The sequence below is a fragment of the Tachypleus tridentatus genome, chromosome 4 (genome assembly GCF_004210375.1).
Source record: "Tachypleus tridentatus isolate NWPU-2018 chromosome 4, ASM421037v1, whole genome shotgun sequence".
Lineage (NCBI taxonomy): Eukaryota > Metazoa > Arthropoda > Merostomata > Xiphosura > Limulidae > Tachypleus > Tachypleus tridentatus.
The window spans coordinates 19,962,421-19,986,247 of NC_134828.1; the positions used below are offsets into that span (position 1 = coordinate 19,962,421).

At 31.3% G+C, this 23,827-nt stretch overlaps 1 protein-coding gene and 1 long non-coding RNA gene across 3 annotated transcripts in view; both read left to right on the forward strand.

Moving 5' to 3' along the window:
• LOC143248624 (uncharacterized) overlaps positions 1-23,827 on the forward strand; it is a 231,661-nt gene that overhangs the window by 115,171 nt on the left and 92,663 nt on the right. The window lies entirely within an intron of this gene.
• Positions 1,388-7,568, forward strand: LOC143248623 (uncharacterized). The gene is made up of 3 exons (XR_013027099.1): positions 1,388-1,684; positions 4,383-4,422; positions 7,359-7,568. It is a non-coding gene; the product is annotated as an uncharacterized LOC143248623 (long non-coding RNA).

Below are 23,827 nucleotides of genomic sequence, written 5' to 3' on the forward strand. Positions count from 1 at the left end.
ATCCTAGACCTGAATCCTTAAATTTATTCATAATAAAACCTGTCATCAAAATATCATAATCCCATCTTAATCCAGGCTTCCATCAGATTACACATAATCCTGTCTTAATCCAGCTAGTTATCAAGTTGTACAAATCCTTACTTAATCCAGCTTCTTGTCTGGTTATACAACAGTTTGTCTTTATAATTTTCTATAGATAATAAATACACATGTTTTTGATATAATACTTCTTCATAACCAGTAACTATAAAATTATCCTTTACATCTGTGTATGGTTCTTTTAAGGTTATACCTAACAAACATCTACTTGATGTCCACAAAGTCTAGAGAAAATTAAAGTCTGTAGTATTGACATATTACACATGAAGAAGTTATCAATATAATGTAGTTAAAACTACAACTTAACTGTGTAAAATATTGATAAATTGTAATAGTTAAGCACATATTGTAGTTGTTTGTATCTGTGTTAGAATACAGTGTATCTGGAATGTTTTACATTTATTACTCACCCTTGTAACACATCACCCACATTTTGTTTCATATTTGATTATTTAATGTTTACTTTTTTGTTGTTTTCCTTTAATAAAATGACAAAGTTAAGTACTGCTGGTGTTGATTAAAATAAACTGAGTTAGCTACTATAATGTTTCAAACTGTAAACGTTCAAATTTAGTTATGAAATGCACTTTAGTATCAACAAACAATGTATTATAAGATTCATAACACAAAATATGCCAGAAAGTAATTGAGCCCTTTAGGCTGGTTTCATTTAAGGTGAGTCATTCAGATAATTATGTCTCACTCTGGATTATTTCTGGAGAAGAACAGACTATGATAATGTTAAGTGTACAAGTTTTTATATACTGTACTTCCAATCACAGTTTCCAGTTTGTTTGAGGTGATGTGATATCCTTTGGTATAAATATTGTTAGTTTTGTGAAGTACACAGAAACTTGTTTGAACACATAAATGAATTTATCAGCATGATTTTAGTACCTATAGACACTGGAAATGTTAAGTATTGACAGGTGAATGTAGCTGAAAAAAGGAACTGTGCAATTAGTGTGGTTACATTGATAGAAAACATTATTTCTATTATGTTACATGATTCGTGTCTGACATAATTAAGCTGTAAGTGTTTAACATTTATTAAAGATATATAATTCTGGAAAATTTAACATTGTATGTTTTTATTAGGAAGAATTAACAGTTTCAAACTAAACACCATTATTATTATTTGAATTTTATGAGCAACTTTCAATATTTGTTACTGTAAATGATATGATTAACAGTTGTGTATATCTGATATAGTTTATAAAATACAGATACATGTATAAGTGTTCACTTTATAATGCATTTTACTGTATCTGAAATAGGAATTATTTCAGCCATAATGGAGGATACATTTTAAGTTAGGGCTTAGGTCTCCAAGTTACCCAAGCTGGTATCATCTGTGAAGCATACAGAGAGTTTGAGGTTTCCTTTCTTGGTATTCTACAAGTACGTGTATAAACTTTGTGAAACATACAGAGAGTTTGAGGTTTACTTTCTTGGTATTCTACAAGTATGTGTATAAACTTTGTAGACAAAATATATTTCTTGAGAGATCTACAATTATAAAAAGTTTATACATCTATTATTTTATTTTATTGTTTGCTAAAATGCTGGAAAGTTCTCCAGAATGGTAAGAAAAACAAGTACACATTGAGTTCACATTGCTATAACTTGTTCAGGTCGAGATGTTTAATGATTACTTCTGAACTCTATACACAACTTTGCAGTATATGTTAACTTCTGATAATGCTAATTTCTGTTGTTGTAAACATGTTCTTGTGAATGTTTGTGGCCATTTATGCTACTTTTTAGTCATTCTTTAGTTTCTTTCATATTTGAAATTATTCATTCTAATTTTTATTGTTAGGTAACCTTTATAGTTTTGCAATGAGCCCATGTGTGTGTTTATAGTCTTTATTAACATTATAAAATAAAAGTTATTTATTATGTAACATTAACAATTATTTAAACCAGTATTCAAACATCCAAATATCTCTATACTATAGTTGTATCTATAGGGTTATCAAATGATAACTTTTTGTGAACAGTATTGTCAGTAGATATTTATACTCACTACTAATTGTAATGTGATACAAATAGTGAGTAAAATCTGAGAACAAGACTGTAAATCAGAGTCAGTTTACCATTTTAAATTCAACTAACACTTTATATTTGTGATAAATGTAATCAGATGTTTTAAATTGATTAGGTTTTATTCCATTGTTACAGTTTGATATGCTTGTTATCAGAATCTTAGTGTAAAATACACTGAATATGTTATAAAATATATTAGTAAATAACTTTATTAAATTGGTTCACAACATATTTTATATCAATTCAACACACTTATTACTTATTTATAACTAACTCTGATTACATAGTTTTGTGTTCAGGAAAAGTTAAAATAAATAGATAGAACCAGTTTTTATTGAAATTAGAACATAATGTTATAATAAGTCACTGTCACTACCTCAGTGACAAATGTATCACAGCCATACTATTTACTGAGGTTCACATGTTAGGTCAGGTTGGTTCAGTATCTTCATGATAATTTATACAGATTGATTCAGTGTCAGATTTACAATTTATCAACAGAATGTACAAAATAAACTAATGAATAACATAACATTATTCAAGTGTCATGAAGCTGTTGTAGTAATAACTTTGAAGTTTCCTTTCACTAAAGACTGATTGTTGGATCAAGTTGTGTTAATTCTTTGTTCAAATGATAAACACTCAATTTAGTAAGAAGAACCAATATATTCTTACAGTTCTACATACTGGTATTATTGTTTATTTAATAAATCTAGGTATGATAATTATTTGTTCTGATGATATGTACAAATTTTACCAAAGAGAAGCAACAGATTCTTACAGTTCTACATACTGGTATTATTGTTTGTTTAATAAATCTAGGTACGACAATTATTTGTTCTGATGATATGTACAAATTTTACCAAAGAGAAGCAACAGATGCTTACATTTCTACATACTAATGTAGTTTTAAAAGAAATGTGGATAAACTGTAACAATTTTAGCAAAATACTGAACAATCATTAAAACCATTAATATAGAACTTTGAATCATAAAAACACAGACTCAATACTAAAGCTAATTTTGATTCCCAGTTTGTTCCTGAAGAAGGAAGATTCACCTTTTGAAAGTGCTTGAGTTATAGTGTTTTCACTTTATAGAACTTTGAGTTTGTTATTTCAGTATCTGTTCTGTATGTTGAGAATATTTCGTTAAGTATGCTAAACATTTATTATAAAATCTGTAACACTATTTAAACTGAATATTTTGTTACCCATTCCACACACAATTATTTTTTCATAATAGTTCATAAAGTCTGTAGAAAAATAACTATTTCTTTGGATATGACTTGTAAATCTGACACTGAATCAATCTGTATAGTTACAGCCTTCACCACGTGTGTACATTGGTACAAGCACATTATAAAGTAAAATTAATGTATTCTAGAACTGTTTTTGGTACAGTATTTATAAGTAACATTATTTTAATTTAACTTTACATTGATACATACTACTAAAGATATTTGTATAAAATACATGTATAAATCTTCTTGTAGATAGTTACTTGTTGTACTTGAAAACAGATTTTCAAAATAAATTAAACATCCTACAGGCTGATACTGTCATGAACACTGAAAACATTACATATTCCTAAGATCTATGTTTCAAATGTTAGTATTAAAATAGATTTCTAAATATTCAGTTTTGTGTGTTGTGTAGCATACTGAATGATTATTTGGCTTAAATTATATGTTTGTGACATTGAAAGGCAAAATCCATAGTTCCTTAAGAAATAGAATTTCAAATTACCAATATTAACAAGGTATAATATAAAACAAGGACCTTCTATTTTATCTATTTTCCAAGACATGTTTAGAAAATCAAACAAGTTGGTCCTGCCTATCTCTTCTGTCTTTGGAAATGTTTGTTCACATGTACTTACTTCATTGTATGAAATGTTTATAACCAATCAAAACATCAGAATTTCTCTTACGTGATTTTTCTGTTTTTATAAAGTATCTTCATCAGTAAACTCATTTTTCTATTGTAGACATGAAACAATCATTTTGTTTTACATATTACACTTTCACAACTCAAAAGGCTTAGCAGATTGTGACATGTGAGTACTAATTATGTAAACAGAGAATATCATTGTTTTCTATTTTATTTATTTATTGTTCTGTGTTTTAAGACAAGTAACTTAAATTGAAATTTAAAGATTAATTTGTAAATAGTAATTATATATATACATACATGTATCAGAACTCAAATGTGATTGTGTTTTACAAAATACAGGTTCTCTAGAACAAATGAAAGGCAGTTACACTTATTAAAGGTCAGTTTTATAATATTTTATATCAACTGTGGTTACACATGACTCACTGATTTGTGTATTAAAAATTGTTGTAACATAAACCACTCAACACTTTGTATTATTATACTTTGGATGTTTAACTTAGGTTGAAACTTACAATTATTATAAGATAAACTACATTATAAGATTTGTCACACGGACTTATTTTTGTTTATAAGCTTCAATGGCTTATGTCGATTTAAATACTGTTTACTAAAACAGTAGTTAAAATATGAATTTTAAACATTAAGTGTTTTAAATTATATCTTCATATATCACGTCTACAGACTGACGTAGATATCATGATACTTATTTCTGTTTCTGTGACTCAGCAATAACAACTAGATTATAAAAGTTTACCTGCTACACAATATTATATTAAGACTTATTTGACTGTGTTTATGTTATAAGTACAAAATATACTCAAGTTGAGGGGTTATTATGATGTGATAATTTGTGTTTAGTGTGTACAGTGGAATTTGTTGGTTTAAATAAATAATTAGGAAGCTTTCAATGTGACTTATCTCTGCAATGTGTGTGTTATTTTTATGTGTTTTATGTAAAAATACTTTCAATGTGACTTATCACTGCAATGTGTGTGTTATTTTTACGTTTTATATAAAAATACTTTCAATGTGACTTATCACTGCAATGTGTGTGTTATTTTTACGTGTTTTATATAAAAATACTTTCAATGTGACTTAACACTGCAATGTGTGTGTTATTTTTACGTGTTTTATATTATAATACTTTCAATGTGACTTAACACTGCAATGTGTGTGTTATTTTTACGTTTTATATAAAAATACTTTCAATGTGACTTATCACTGCAATGTTTGTGTTATTTTTACGTGTTTTATATAAAAATACTTTCAATGTGACTTAACACTGCAATGTGTGTGTTATTTTTACGTGTTTTAATCTTATATAAAAATACTTTCTCTAGCAATCAAAACTTGATTTTTAAAACATTTTAACAAAACAAGTAATAGAGCCACGGCAACATATGTAAACATCTGTAATGAATGTTTTGAATTACACATAATTCATTTTCAGTAAATCAATAAAATTAATTAATTAAACAATCTTTAGTATAAATATCAATATAAACGTACAATAAACAGTGTTATATATATTAATATAAGCATACAATAAACAGTGTTATAAATATTAATATAAGCATACAATAAACAGTGTTATAAATATTAATATAAACACACAATAAACAGTGTTATAAATATTAATATAAACACACAATAAACAGTGTTATAAATATTAATATAAGCATACAATAAACAGTGTTATAAATATTAATATAAATATACAATAAACAGTTTTATATATATTAATATAAACATACAATAAACAGTGTTATAAATATAAATATAAACATACGATAAACAGTTTTATAAATATAAATATAAACATATGATAAACAGTTTTATAAATATTAATATAAACATACGATAAACAGTTTTATAAATATTAATATAAACATAAAATAAACAGTATTATAAATATTAATATAAACATAAAATAAACAGTATTATAAATATTAATATAAACATAAAATAAACAGTATTATAAATATTAATATAAACATACAATAAACAGTATTATAGATATTAATATAAACATACAATAAACAGTGTTATAAATATTAATATAAACATACAATAAACAGTGTTATAGATATTAATATAAACATACAATAATAAGTGTTATAGATATTAATAACAAAAACCAAAAAACTGTTACTGAAAAATTGCATCAACTGTACAAAGTTCAAAAGTGTTTAATAACTTTAGTAACTTGGCCATGAAAAATATCTGAATAAAACATCTTTGCTGATATATTCAGAATTGAGAACAAGAAAGTGATAGAGTCTAATCACGATACCACCTTTTCCAGCTGTCATGGTTTTAGTGAAACTCCAGTATCTTTACGTTATACACCTCCTGTCCTGAACAAACTATATTCAGATATCGAGATAATTCTCATGTTTATTTTATATGCTCTATAAACCCAATTTTAAAAGAGCTGATGTTGTTTAAATGTTGTTGCTTTTAAATTTAGCTCATGTTGCTCCTGTCTTCGAGGAAAGTGAGAGAAATTGTCCACTAACATAGACCTATCAGTCTTACATCATGTGTGTAAAATGTTTTGGAAAGTCTGATAAAAGACACTTTATAAAGTCATTTAACAAAATTTATTATTTTATCAGATATTCAACATGGTTTTAATGAGGAAAAATCATATCTAACAAATATTTTAACATGATTTTAAAATGTTACTGGACACGTAGATGAGGATAAAGGTATGAATTTAGTGTATCTGGATTGTCAGAAAGCAGAAAGTGTCACATAAAAACTTATAAATAAAGCGTGCGTGCAGGGTCTCATTCTAACAACTAATTTAATTACGTTTGTGTACTTTAATGGTATAAAAAACAAAAACAATACAAAGTCCTACATTGTAAACTTCTATCATAAACTGTGTTTAGACTTAAGATAATTGAATAATGATACATATATTTTCTGTGTAATAATATTATTTTATTTGTTTCCAAATGTTTTTTGTTTCTATGAATGACCTCAGAGATCAATTTTTATAAACTATTAACAACATTTGTGTTACAGAATATTTAAATATACTTTTTCATGCATTTTAATAACTTAAACAAAGATTTCCACACTTTATACTTATATACTTTAACAGATAAACTAAGACTCATTAAAAGTATGTCGTTGATTAAAAACACGTTTTCCAAATACACTTTAAGAAATGATATTATGAATTTCAATGTCCATATCGATCATATTACTCCTGTATAGAAAATTTAGTCGAAGCTTCTATTAACTATTAAAGTATCTTAAGCCTATTTTGTTCAAAGCATTCAAAAAACTCAAAACTTTCAGAATACCATTGAAGACATGCTTTCATTACTACTGCTAATGTAATGAACACTGCACCTACCAACTCGACAAAGTTACATCTTCACCAGTTATCGTGATTTGAAAGATAAAAGAAAAAACAATTTCCAAGGAACCCACTAAAGCCACACAACAAGCCTTTTCAACGAAGAGGGCGTTAACATAAAAATACTGAGTGACAAAACTAAGTATTCCAATTCCAAATATAAACCAAATCACAGTTCCACATTCTGGAAATACATTTTGTTTAACAATAAACTGATAAGTGTATAACAGTGGATATTTTATTTATCGATCTATGTCTTATTTTGTTGTTCACAACATGAATAACACCAAGTGGAAGAGAATTATAATGAAAACCTCGGTTTATCAGTGGATATAAACTTTTCTAATCTAGTGACAACTTGTTTAGTGCTAGACAAATTTCTCAAATAAATCACCTGGAATTTACCGCCATCTGTTCTTTGAGGCAAACGTCGATAAATTAGACATTTTGATAACAACATCCAGACCGACAGTTTTACTTGTTTTGTTGTATACCATATGTAGTATAAAACTGTGATGTAGTTAGATTTTCTGACATTTGTGTTGACGATTTTGTGTGTTACATTACCCTTGATATTTTTCATCGTTTGTCATTCTCTTTGCAAGTTTGATAACTTCTTTATGTGTAAGTTTATGTTTATATCTAAAGCATTCTGTCAAACAAACTCTTATCTATACCACACTAATCTCATGGTAAATAAACATATTTCAATACAAAACAAAGTATAAACTGAATTAGAATAAATCTTTCAGATTACTATGTCTGATGTGAAAAAAATTCCTTGGAGACAAAATAAAAGTTACTTACTGAAAACAGTAAAAGAATCTTTCCAATAAAACTTCAAACATCAAACGTAGCTCTTGTCTTTACATCAAAACTTGAACCTTTCAAATAAAAATGTGAAATGACGATTTCGCTTGCTTTAGTTTGGAGTTATATAACAATATCGAGACTGTCTTCTCAATGAAAAAATAAAATGTCATGCGTTTGAGAATAAACCGTATAAATACAAATCAGGTTAAGACTGTAAAACATCAGTTCAGCAGGTTCAAAAAGAAGTGACATCTGTTGAGCAGAACTTAAATGAAGTAAAGGAGAATTAAAATTTTTAAATAGAAAAACAAAATGAACGAAATATTTAAAAGTTAAAGTTACGAATGATTCATGAAAGGAAAAGGGGTATTAATTAATAATTGGGAATTCGATCTGAAAATATTCAATAAGTGATTTTACACTTCGAAACCAAAGAAAGGTGAAAGTGATTTAAGAAATAAATTTTGAAACGTGATAATAACGTTAAAGTATATATTTTAATACATTGTAGTAGCCTCACATGGATGATGATGTTAAAGTATATATTTTAATACATTGTAGTAGCCTCACCTGGATGATGATGTTAAAGTATATATTATAATACATTGTAGTAGCCTCACCTGGATTATGATGTTAAAGTATATATTATAATACATTGTAGTAGCCTCACCTGGATGATGATGTTAAAGTATATATTATAATACATTGTAGTAGCCTCACCTGGATGATGATGTTAAAGTATATATTATAATACATTGTAGTAGCCTCACCTGGATGATGATGTTAAAGTATATATTATAATACATTGTAGTAGCCTCACCAGGATGATGATGTTAAAGTATATATTATAATACATTGTAGTAGCCTCACCTGGATGATGATGTTAAAGTATATATTATAATACATTGTAGTAGCCTCACCTGGATTATGATGTTAAAGTATATATTATAATACATTGTAGTAGCCTAACCTGGATGATGATGTTAAAGTATATATTATAATACATTGTAGTAGCCTCACCTGGATGATGATGTTAAAGTATATATTATAATACATTGTAGTAGCCTCACCTGGATGATGATGTTAAAGTATATATTATAATACATTGTAGTAGCCTCACCTGGATGATGATGTTAAAGTATATATTATAATACATTGTAGTAGCCTCACCTGGATGATGATGTTAAAGTATATAATATAATACATTGTAGTAGCCTCACCTGGATTATGATGTTAAAGTATATAATATAATACATTGTAGTAGCCTCTCCTGGATGATGATGTTAAAGTATGTATTATAATACATTGTAGTAGCCTCACCTGGATGATGATGTTAAAGTATATATTATAATACATTGTAGTAGCCTCACCAGGATGATGATGTGAAGGTATATATTATAATACATTGTTGTAGCCTCACCTGGATGATGGCGTTAAAGTATATATTATAATACATTGTAGTAGCCTCACCTGGATGATGATGTTAAAGTATATATTATAATACATTGTAGTAGCCTCACCTGGATGATGATGTTAAAGTATATATTATAATACATTGTAGTAGCCTCACCTGGATTATGATGTTAAAGTATATATTATAATACATTGTAGTAGCCTCACCTTACTTATTAACGTAATTCTTGTGGATATTTTACCCGTTTCCAAACTTTGCTGTACTCGTCCTATGAAATGTGGTGGTCAATTATCTGTCTAGAATGCACCAATCAATCCATTGGTCACTACAAACAAAGGTAACGTTTCTCTTCATCTCTTGATAACTGGTGTGTTACTTTAAAACCTAACAAAACCAAGGGACAAGAAAATATTCTCCCATAGCAGTTCATAAAATATTCAACACACATATATATTTCAGAAAAACGACCAAATTCCTATGGGTTACATCTACGTAACTAAAATTGTACCAATCATCAAATCTGTAACACAATGTCTCATTCACGTAAAGTTACGCCTCATCTTGTGCCCCATGTTAAAAGGTATGCATTTTTTTTATTTTCTAGAAATGGTGTGAAAAAATGGACATTTCCAGAACAATAGGGTACCCAAATTTACTGTATCTGTCAGTCTTGAAATTTCATCACTCTAAAAGAAACATTGTTACAGTAAAGTGTACTGGTAGATGCTAATAAATTATTGTATTTTGATCAGATTAACATATCTTATGACAGGAATAACGTGAACACATCCTTACTAGGGTTTCAAGAAGAACAGAAACGAAAGACAGTTCAAACGAGGTTGTTTTGAAAGAAGGGCTAACCATTAATGTATATCAACCAGAATTATCTACCTTCACTATGTTATTCAGGCAAGATAGCAAGCCAACAGTGGGATTAATAGTTGAAGGACGACTGTTATTTCCATATGGAACACATAAAGAGGTCGTGCAGTAAATGTTTTGGTAGTTATTTCTCGTGGTGAAAAAACTGCTCTTCATATCCTCCAGCGAAATGTCAACGGGACCTCCTCCTTACATCACATATATATAATATTTTTAATATATGCTAGATTAAAGTTGAACAATAACTTTGTGTTCCAGTATTATAATGACATTTCACTTGGAGTACATATTTTAGAGTAGAAAGTTACAAGATCGACATGTCCAGTAGAGCCTCCATATCTTATTCCCATTGATAACTGTTGGGTAGAAGTGAACCAGAAAATCGCTAACAAAAGCTCTAAATAAGCTATTGTAGGTGAGTTGCAGAGCCTTCTAGCGATAAGCTGAGATGAACTTACGATGAAGTATACCAGTAACCTTATCTACAGGCTGTGTTTCATTAAGATTATGCTGAGTTAGATGAAATGCTGAACATCTTGGCCAAGTATGCACTTAAATAATTTTTTTCAGTGTTTAAAGTTAAGCTTTAACGTCTCTCAATATCTATCTTTTGACCCATGGCTGGTTTGTGGTGATGGAAACATTTGATTTTATCAACAATTTTTTGGTTGAGGGATAGTATTGTAGTCATACCCATTATATAAACCCATGTTATTTATATTTCCCAGTACTTAATTTACCAGTTTGAGGGTCCAAAGATAAAGCGAATATAGTTCTTTCAGTGCAGATGATAATGTATGTAGCATCAATTCTGGGAAGTAAAGGTGAATCCACTAATAGAACATCTCACCATATCCTCTTATTGGTCAGGGACTTCTTTCTTGACCAGTAATAGAGACAGCTGCATGTGGTTTGAGTGACACCTTGTGTCGCGATAAGACAACATATACCATTTTACATTACTGGGAAATCCTGAGACTTAGTTTCACATGGCGTTCTTCATTATGAACTAATGAGCTAACCATTTGTAACATGTTGACAAATAATGTATCTTCATTCATCAGTTCTACACGATAAACACAAGTTCAGTCTCACAGTTGTAGATCTGAAATTGTCATAAGTACAACTGTTCTACAGAAAACTGCAATTCTGGAGGAACTAGTGAGTTTCAAAAGAAAATAAAATCCTGTGGTAACAATGAAAGGGAAGGCTGTAATTCATTTTCACTGAAAATAAAATAATCGAACCACTAATTAGTCAAAAGAAAGATAGTGATATTCATTAAAGCTTAACTTTCGATAATGAAAGTCGCTATTTAAGTGCATTGTTGCCATACTAGGCAAATAGACATGGAATGCTGTAGGTAAGGTTATTGATATACTTCATCGTAAGTTTATCCCAGCTTATCACTGGAAGGATCGGCAGCTCACTAAAAATAGCTTAATTAGAACTGTTGTCAGCGAGTTTCTGGGTCAGTTTAAAACAACAGTTGTAAATGGAATTAAAATATGTAGGCTCTACTGGCCATATCAATCTTGTAACTTCCTTCTTTAAAGTATGTACTGTAAATGTAACACAAAGTTATTGTTCAACGTAAACCTTAAATAGGTAGAAATATTATCTACATGTGATGTTAGAATGAGATGTCATTGATATTTCGCTGGAAGATATGAAGAGCAGTTTTCACCACAAGAAATAGTTGCCAAAACATTTACTGCACCACCTCATTATGTGTTCTGTTTGGAAAAGATAGTCGTCCTTCAAATGTTAATCCCACTCTCCAAATACTTCGAGTGATGAACATGAATCATACCACCAAATTTAAAAAGCCAGAACAGGCTTATCAAAAACGTTTACATGTTGCCAGTGTCCTATCTGTGAACTGGCTAAATATTTTGCCTAAATAATATACTGAAGGTGGATAATTCTGGTTGATATACATTTATGGTTAGACCTTCTTTCAAAACAACCTCGTTTGAACTGTTCTTCTTGAAACCCTAGTAAGGATGTGATAACGTTTTTCTTGTCATAAGATATGTTAATCTGATCAAAATGCAATACTTTAAATCAACAGTTTATCAACATCTACTAGTATACTTTCCTGGAACAATGTTTCTTTTACAGTGATGATATTTCAAGACTGACAGATACAGTAAACTTGGGTACCCTATTGTTCTGGAAATTTCGATTTTCTCACACCATTTCTGGAAAATCAAAAAAATTCATACCTTTTAAAATGGGGCACAAGATGAGGCGTAACTTTACAATAAGTATAGAGAAAGTCTAAGCAAAGAAGTGATCTTGGCGAACAAATGCTCAAAACAAGTTACACAGACTAAAATAGAAATTCGTAAATTCACACACTACCTTCTCTGCTCTACTCGGGCAATTGCTTAGCAACTGCTTCATAAATAATATCTTCTGGTATGGACAAGGACATTTCTGTCGGTCTTGCTTGTACCATATCACATGCATAATTAGATTGTTCTCAGTATAGAGGCTTTTATAAGATTCCATCTGATCATCTGCCTTTACTCATGTTACCTTCAACTCTGTATGTTGTACAACAGGAACGCTTGCTATATTCTCTAACACAGCGTCAATGTTCTGTCTACCATATTTGGTCGAGTATGACCAGGTGGTAAGCGCGATTAACTAGTATTCTGATCATCGTAGGTTTCAATCACTGTCACACCAAAGAAATTCGTTCTTTTACCTGTGGAGGAGCTACATAGTCACAACCAATCCCACTATTCGCTGGTAATAGAGAAGCCCAGGGCTTCTTTAATTTTGCGTTTGTTTATGTTTGTTTCTTTATTTAGTACGAGTGTTTTCTATGGTTATGTTGTGTTTATATGACTTGCTATTTTCGCAAACGTGTGAAGGTGACTTTTTATGTTCTTTGAATCTGGTTTCCATTTTTCTGCTTGTTTCTCCAATACAGAAGTTGTGGCAGTTATTGTATTTTATAAATAATGTTGGTGTTCTGTTCGTCAGTGTAGTTTTTACATAGTATAGACTTCTGTTTTGTGCCTGGTTTTTGAATAAATTTGGTGTTAACTGTAATGTAATATTTTGTTGCTTGTTTTTTGCCAAATGTTGGTTGTTTTTCTGCTGAGTCAGTGTTGGCACTTGTGTTATTGTCATGTGTGTGAGAGTTATTACATAAAAAGGTAACTTTTCTTAGGTGAGTGTTGGCTATTGTGTTAATTTTGTGTGTATGAAAGCTAGTACACCACAAATGGTAACTTTACGTAGGTCAGTGTTTTGAGAGTTTTTACATATGGATGTAATTTTTTTTTTAAGGTGGAGAAGTCGTTTTCGTCTATAGATTGACGGAAGTTATCCCACTCTTTGTTCTACTGCTCTAATTTTAGTTCTTTGACATAATTATTTTTCTCTATTAGTTAAAGTTTACATCTCTCTGTTGAGTGTGATAATAAATTGGAGTCTGATGATGTGGCCGTGAATGTATAGGGTTAAATTTTATGATTATATAGTGAGTGAAAAGTCCTGTCTCAGAACTATGTTAGCTATAGCAGATTGAATTAATAACCTTAATGACTTTTCTTCCATGTGCTCGACAGGTGTGTAAAGGGGTGTTGTTGATAAGGGTTGTATTGAAATGGATCCTTCTTCCGCTCGAGTCAAGCCGCGGGTTGGTGGTTGGGGGTTGACGGTGGATGGGTGGAGTTGAAAATAGAAAAACGAGAGGGGGATCATGTTCACCCCAGTGTTATTTAAACGTTGGTGAATAATAATAATAAAAACAAGTGAAGAAAACCTGAAAATGTATCACTAGATGAATATCCATGATGGTAGGAAAATGTGATGTGTATATTATTTACCTTGACCACTGTATCTCAAGTGGTCATTTCTAAGTTAAGGAACATAGAAAGAGAAAGAGAAGGTTCGTTCTCCACATTGACCAAGGATGGCCTCGTGGTTATGACGCTCGACTCGCAATCTGAAGTTGTGAGTTCGAATCCTTGTCACACCAAATATTCAGGCCCTTTCAGCCGTTGCAGCGTTATAATATTACGATCAATCCTCCTGTTCTTTGGTAAAAAGTAGCCCAAGTGTTGGCGGTAGATGTTGATGAGTGGCTGCCTTCCGTCTAGTTTTGCACTGCTAAATTAGCGACTGTTAAAGTAGATAGCCCCCGTGTGGATTTTCGTAATATACAAAACAAGCAAACAAACCTTCACGCAGTCGGCAAGATATGTTTGACTGGTTTCAAAATGTCTGGCTTCCCAGATCTTGAATATCTACAAAGTTAAAATTATTTCCGTTAAATAAAAGTTGAGAGAAACATGCACTGTGATATTCCACAGTAAGTTACAGCTACCGTGTTTTGACACTGGTGTGTCTTTTGAAATATACGCTGATACACATGTGTTCGATTCACAAACATCTGTCTTACGAAAGTCGAACTTTAGAAAATTTGTCTTCAAATGTTTGTGACATGTTTTATGTCTGTTTTGTAAAACTTCCGTGTTGTTCAAAATAAATAACTGATAATTTTTAGCAATTAAAATAAAAATAACCGGGAACAAAAGTAAAAAAAGTTTACATGGTCTTCAGAATCTGTCAACAAAAAAAGATTTTTAAATTGTTTGTTCAAACAACATTCAGTCAAGATTGTGACGAGTCGGTAACCAAGGTGTCACGTTCTATCTTGGGCTGAGTGAAAATAAAATATACTTCTTACTGACCGCCTGGTTTCAGTCTGTTTATGAGAATATTATAACAAGATATAACAAGAGAAGATTTTCTCTCTTGTTATTGTTATTTTTCAAAAACAGTTCACGATGTTCACTACTTAACATAAAGATGATCGTGTTTTTAATGTTCCTGTTCTGTTTGCTATGTATTCCACTTTACATAGAGTTGATGGTATTTCTTATGTTTGTATTCTGTTTGTTGTGTACTTTACTTAACATAGAATTGATAGTGTTTTAATGTTTTCTGTGTACTCCACTTATTTTGTAATGAATACTGTTTTTAATGTTTGTATATTTGTTGTGTACTCCACATAAGACAGAGTTGATTGTGTTTTAATGTTTGTATATTTGTTGTGTACACCACTTAACATAGAATTGAAAGTGTTTTTAATGTTTGTATTCTGTTTCTGAGGTTTTCAATTATCATAGAGTTTACAGTATTTTTATTGTTTGTATTCTCTTTGTTGTTTACTCCATTCATCATATTGTTGATGGTGTTTTTAAAAGACAGAACAAGTCGTATTATCTTTGGATAGTCGATACAGTGAGTGATAGTTAATAGCTGCAATAATGGGGTTTCGATTAATAGATGGATTAGTGATGGTGTCTTTTATTAACGGATACAATAACTGATAGTGTCTCTTTCAAGAGTTAAAGTACTCCTGTGCACAGCATTATATCTGCGAACACCCACCATAAAAATCCGAGTTTCGATAGGTGTGTTAAGCGGAGCACAAATAGATCATTGTGTAGCTTTGTACTTAATCCAAACAATCAATCAATAAAAATTAAAATCAATACCAGCTGGATAAAAGGCTGAAACAAGGTGTTATTTAGGTCAGTGTAATTTATTTATTATTTGAAGGGTTCCGATCTTGATGTAAAAATAATACCCATGTTTGGGCATTTTACACATTAATTTGATATATTTACTGTTATCCAGTTTTTGTTTTGTTTAGTATTGAAATGTGTTTATTTACCATCAGATTGTTTCGTGAAGATAAGAGTGTGTGACAGAATGTTTCAGGGACAAACATAAAATAACACATGAAGAAGTTATGACACTTGCTAACAGAATGACAAACGATGAAAACAATATCGAGTGTAATGTAACATGGATCATTTGACTAAGGTGCTTGACCCGTAGTCTGAAGGTCACGGTTTTGAATCCCCATTTACCAAACATATATGTTTTGTCAGACATGAGGACAGTATAATGTGCGGTCAATCCCACTTTTCGTTGATAAAAAAGTGAATCAAAAGTTGATGGTGGATGGCGACAACCAGCTACTCTGTGTCTATTCTTACACTGCTAAAGTATGGACGGCTAGCGTAGATAGTCCTCGTGTATCTTTAGATAAAATTCAGAGTAATGTTACGCAGAAAATCATCGGAACAGATGTGAGTAAATTACACGTCGTAGTTGATAACGAGAAATCCACTTGAAGTACCATCCGTTTTATGATAAATTACACATTCACAAACATGAGTCATCCAAGTTTTAGATCCACATGTGTTTTACAGCATGTTGTTATGTATGTTTATAATTATCGTATTTTCAACAAATGTACAGCCATATGTAGATATATTGAAAAAGGAACTCACGTTAATATAATTCTATACAGTTGTTGGAAATGTTCTCTTGTTCTAGACAAAATAATATACATAGAAAAATACTGAGAATTTACTTTATTTATTAGATTAACATAATAAAACTGTTCTCTGAATGATGTTACAAAAACAGTTTATGGATTATCGGTCTCAAACATGAGATGATAGTAAATTCTGGGTGATTTATTTAAGTCTAACACTTAAACTCTGGTAAATGAAGGTTTTTCAGATATAATTCCCCTCCAGTTGGAGTTATTCAGGTTGTGAAGGAAACAAAAAGACACAGGTCGGTAAATAAAATATCCACAGAACCATAAACTACAATATAACAAAATATTCAAAAGTGCCATACACTAAAATATAACAAAATATTCGCAGTACCATACACTAAATTATAACAAAATATCCACATTACCACATACTAAAATATAATAAAATAACTACAGTACCATTTACTGAAAAATATTAAAATATTCACACTATCATATACTAAAATATAATAAGCTCTCCATGGTATCAGATACTAAATGTAACAAAATATCCACATTACATACTAAACTATAATAAAATATCCATTGTAGCATACACTAAAATATACTAAAATATAACCGCAGTACCGTTTACTAGAATATAATAAAAAACACAGTCCATACACTAAAATATAACAAAATATCCACAGTGCTATACACTAACATATAACAAAAGTTCTACAGTACCATACACTAAAATATAACAAAATAGTCACACTACGATACACTAAAATATAACAAAATAGTCACACTACGATACACTAAAATATAAGAAAATATCTACAATATTAAGTACTAAAATGTAACAAATTACCCACAGTACCGTAGACTGATATGCAATAAAATATCCAAAGTGCCATACACTAAAATATATCAAAATATCCATGATGCCAAATACTAAAATATAATGAAATATCCCGAGTACCATACTATAATATGTAATAAAACATCCTCAGTACCATATACTAAAATATCCACAATATATTGCACTAAAATACATCAAAATATCCACAATGTCATATACTAATATATGATAAAATATCCACACAGCCATACACTAAAATATAATAAAATATCCGCAGTACCATATAAAATTTTTTATAAAATAACCACCTTTCAATACTCTAAAATATAGCAAATCATACACAGTACCATACACTGACATATAATAATATATCCAAAGTGCTGTATTCTAAAATACAACAAAATATCCACCGTAATATACCGTATATAAATTAAGGCAAGAGTATTTAAAAACAAGGATCACTTGAAACAGAATAATGAAATTCAATACAGTTAGAACTCTTTATATCTAATACATGGGACACATAGTGTAAGTCATCGATCTACAAAACTATTTGTGACAACAGGATAATTGATAACCAGGGATGGCAACATGATTTTCTAATGAACGAGGATTCTCCTTCTCGCTGTACCAAGGTAAAGATGTAGGTTGTATTTGTGAACCAAACAAAGAGTATTCATGGTTGTAAGATTGAAATAATACTGTAATGTTTACTGTGTAATCTGTAATGGTCAGTGAGTGAACAACAACTAAATAATAATTTAATTTATTATTGTTTTAAAGGTAAGAAATAAGTGTTCAGCTATTGATTTGGCTTGGACTTTTTCTACTATATGTTTCTCTGAACACATGTTAAAAACTTATAGCTATATTTTATTTTTATATCATGTTCTGGATGTTCGAGCAGAGTTAACTATAAATCACGAAGAATATGAAAAACAGGAGTACGGAAAGAGGAAATTCTTCCTTTCAAGTGTCAAAGACACTGGAAAAGCGCAATCATTATTGTTTGTCCCTATATTTCCGCTGACATACGAGACCTGACAAACTACAGACCAAAAAGCCTCCACAATTCCACAGTTAAAGTAATGTTAAGAATTATAAGTTACATATTGCTGTACCATCTGGAACTCAACTATATGATAAAGGAAATTCAAAACAAAGCCAGACACAAAAGACAGACGAGCGATCACCTTGTAGAGTGACTGAAACCATATTTCAACCGTAAGTACATGACAGTCGTTACATTTCTTCGCGTTAATAAAGCTTTTGATAGTGCCAAAGCATAATGTTATTTTAATTGCACTATCTCAAGATCCCTGACACAATAATCAGATGTATCTTGAGCTTTTTCTCAAACAGACGAACCAGAGTTCGCATACATCAAACGCTTACACGTCCGTTTACTCTTACGACTGGTGTCCCCCAAGGGTCAGCCCTAAGCCCGCTGTTATAAATTATCCACGTCAATAGTTTCCCGTTCCTAGAACTCCCGTATACTCACGCATCGCAATATTTAGACGATGTAGCAGTTTGGAGTACATCGATTGACCTCTCTATTCGTGGCTAGTAGAGTTCAAATTTTGTCGAACCACATAATGACGTTGTGTAACAGGTGGCGTGTATCCATAACAAAACAAAAGAAATTATGTTTCACAGAAGTTTTAAAAGGAAACAGAAGAATATTACACAGACAAAAGTGAATTTATTAAACACTAAGATCAAATTTACTAAATCGATTAAATTCCTCGGAGACACTTTCAACATGGCACTAAACTGGACACACCATTTTAACATGGCACTGAACTGGACACACCATTTTAACATGGGACGAAACTGAACACACCATTTTAACATGGCACTGAACTGGACACACCATTTTAACATGGCACTGATCTTGATACACCATTTTAACATGGCACTGAACTGAACACACCATTTTAACATGGAACTGAACTCGACACACCATTTTAGCAGAATTTCTAATTCAGCGAAACAACACGTAACCTTAGACAGATCATAAACACCTATGAAGGATGCTCCCAAGACATCATCATAACCATTTACATATCGTTTATCAGACCTCTCATGTGATATGGGTGCATGGTTACTTGCACCATGTCCAGTCGCCTCAGAAAATGGTAAAAGAATATACAATACCAGATAATAAATGCGGCATATCGACTACCCCTTAATATTCTACTCCATGTTAGTGAGAAAATTTTCAGCTATAAAATACTAGCTCAATGCTAAAACACACTAACTCGACAATTCCCAGCAATGGCTGAAACAACATACATATGGCTCATCCACCAGTCTCGTTGTTACTTATGTAATACCTAGAGCCATAATCGTAAATGTTTGTATATTGTTTTTACATCTTTTACAAAGAAAGGAACCGTAACTTCTGTCGTATAGCTCAGGCACTCCAGGGAATAATTAGAGACAGACAAGTAAAAGTTGGGTTCTTCTGTATCCCCTACATCAAAATCTTATCATAGGATCTTCGAATCCCCCTCCGGCACTGAAAGATCCTGAGTCCCACATCAGCCGTTGAAGGGCCCTGAGACCCACATCAACCGGTGAAGGGCCCTGAGACCCACATCAGCCGTTGATTTCTGTAATATTCACACATCGGGTCTGTTGTTGGTTTTTCTGGGGTTGCTGGTTTGCCAACCTTTCTCAAGTGAAATTCAAGAAATGGTTGTTTTGTTTAGAATTATTATTATTGTATTATTTTATTATATATATTTTTTTTCGGGTTGCATGATCAAAATACCAACTTATGAGTGGGGTGAAGAGAAAGAAATTTTCTGACAACCCTGGTTATCTCTATTTTTAAGTAATGGGGACTCACATATTTAAACCGAAACACCTGACAGTCTTTTGTTGTTGGTTTTTTGTTCAATAATGTAAACAAAGAGTTACATGGTCATACGTCTCATACTGCTTACCAGACGTCTTATCCTGTATTGAAAAATATACTGCCAGTCGTCTTGCAGTACATGGGTAAGCTGATATCTGTTCTCTGCTAATCTCTGGAGATTACTGGCTACTAGATGTCTTATCCCATATTGAAGACTCTTCTGCCACTCGTCCTGCTGTATTTGGATGAGTTGTTATCTTGTTCTGTGGTGATCACTGGAGACTACTGGTCACCAGATGTCTTGTTTTATATTGAAAAATCCCACGCCACTTGTCCTGCAATATCTAGATCAACTGTTATCTGCTCTCTTTGTAATCTTTGTAGGTGTTGTAGCCAACCTCATCCCATATATCTTCAGTCCAGTGAAGGTAGTGGTAAGTATAATGATCATATAACTACGACAACATATTCTGCATGGATACGTGCAGAGTGTAAACAAGCATTGTCCAGCTACAATACAGTGACGTCAGGGTGGTCTCTGAGGAAGGAAATTACGTGGGGTTTTAACACATTGTGCAATCAGGTTCCTCTGTATGTGATATTCTGTGGTTACCTCCTCATACCACTACACTAGGGACACTCAAGTGATTGGTCTGTCGTCATATTGTTTTCCTTCTCTTCTCTAGACAAGTTGAAGTCCATCAGACCCGACAATACGAAAACGTGACTCATCTGTGAATAGAACAGTGTTTCACTCTCTCTTCGGGGAACATAACAGATAGCACCATATGGCTTTGTTCTAAGAAGACCTAAACCAATCATCTCTCTTGCTGCCTATATTATTACATTCTGGTTTGATGATGTGCTAAAGTGAAGTCTTGGTTCCTAACTAGTAAAAAATGCTTTTATGGTGGTCAAGTAGTCCTGACGAACCACGTGAAGTCTTACTATCAATCTGGGCTCATATGAATGGCTCTATCTTAATGTAGTGATGTACTGACATCCAGGACGCTGTTAGTCATCAAATGATTCTCTCAAACTGTGGCACTGAACTAGCCTCATAATGATTGACCGATTGCATTACAATCTAGCTTCCATCCAGTTGTAGAATACTGTCAGCATGGTGACCATCCATGTGTGATAAACGTGGCATGTTATTCAGTAGTCACTATTCCAAATTGTATTCAGAATGCACAATACATACAGCCTCCATGTTCCATCCGTACATTCGATCCTCATAGGAATGACATCTAACAGACCACTGACATGGGCTGCTTAAATGGTGATCAGGATTTAATAAAGCATGTTAAAAGTGTAAAGGAATGGGCATTTCACATTGGACGGTTTTTAGGAGTTCACAAAGGGAATGGAAAATTTATATTTTTAAGTGTGGAATAAACCATTTCAAAACCAAACATTATATGTTTTAATTTGTTTTGTTTTTAAGTTAATGAGCTATTTGTTCTCTGCTCACCACGGGTATCAATAGTAGACTTCTATCGTTGTAGGTCCGCAGACTTACCCCGGTATTACTAGGAGGGGAACATTTTCATTAACATTTCTTATTTAGGAACTGGTGAACAAAATTACCCGTTAATTAAACCGTTCCCCGTTTTTAAACTTTTGTCATTTGGATTAAAGATGGCTGATTTAAAACAACAAAAAATGAGGTAAAAAAACGGGCAGATACATGAATATTGGCTCGGCGGAACAAACTATATTAACAGTTTCTTGCTCAAGTTTTCAAAAGAATCAAACGGGAAGATGGTTATTATTGCTTTTTCATTACCAACTTTTCAGCAAAATTTACTAAATTGTATGAAATTATTCTAATTAAAGAATGGTTTGCATTAAGTGAAATGAAATTAAGCAACTACCTTAAATATAGATGCTTGATACGGCTATATCGATTGCATGGGGGGATGACAAGAAACAGCTCATCTAAATTCTATGGCTTTAGTATAAAAGATATAGCCCTTTAATAATGTTTTCGTTGCTACTTTTCCCTACCAATGCACATCAGATATTTAATGTTCACATACGTACACCTCGTAAAAATAACACATGATAAGACATCTGGAACAGATAATATTCCACCAATGGTTTCAAAGAAGACTAATGGTTTTAAAGAAGAGAGGAATTACGCTATCAAATATTACAGTGCTTTTCTATGTCTAACGGACCCTTGGTCACGAACAAATACGACCTTAGTGTGAAACCTTCAATACGAGTTCATGACTTGACTTACTTTCAGTAGACTTACTAGAGACAAGAGGCTTCTCGTTGTACCCCGATTTATCATCAACAGAACGTTTCAATTGATTTTTGCGAAATCACTGTAAAAGTGGATAGCGTTTGTCTCTTCCTTACTTGACGTCTTCAAATACGATCAAGGCTCTTTAACTCTGAAACATGGCCAAGACAGGTCATACCCCTTTGACTTATGATCTCTGGGGAATAAGAGGCAATCACTTCGATGAATTCTGACATGCTGTTTAAGTGAATTTATAAGAATGTTTTTACAAACTGATTTTGTGTGGTCGATGAATACGACTTGTTTTGTTGACCATACAATTTGTAGTGAGATCACTTGACTTATAGGTATGCAACCGTCTCGAAATTAGGGATATTTATAACAATGGAGTTACAAACATAGAAAGTAGGATAAATATATATGTGACCAATAACACCAAACAATATTTATGAATATTCAAATATGCATTATGTGTTTGTAAGTTTCAATGTTAAATTATTATGTGTGGTAAATATGTAGAGATATAAATAATTATGTTACAACAGATAATGTGAACATTATTTTATGCAAATAAGGTAAAATAGTATTGACTATAAAACTGAATAGAAAACGTATTCAATGTAAGTAAAGCATGACTGTCGTAACAGTGTTATTACAGTTGTATCATTCCAGTAATAATTTTCCTTTGAAGCAACTCTTTAAATGATTATGGATATGAATTAACAATATTATTTGTTTGCATTTACTGGTAAAATCTACGTAATACAATTAATTGTATTAGTGGTAGCTCTAACTGTAAGCTGATAGTTTATACGATAGTATCTTTTAAGTTATATGATCTACCTGTAGTGCCTTAACAGAACTAATAATTTCACTTCATTCTCTTCAGGATTATGTAAAATAGTATATAAACTAGATGTAATGTTAATCTTAGGCTTTTATCATTACTAGAGATATGATGATATGTTGATATTTAGTGATCTACATTTTTCTCTTGTGGTTCGTTCATG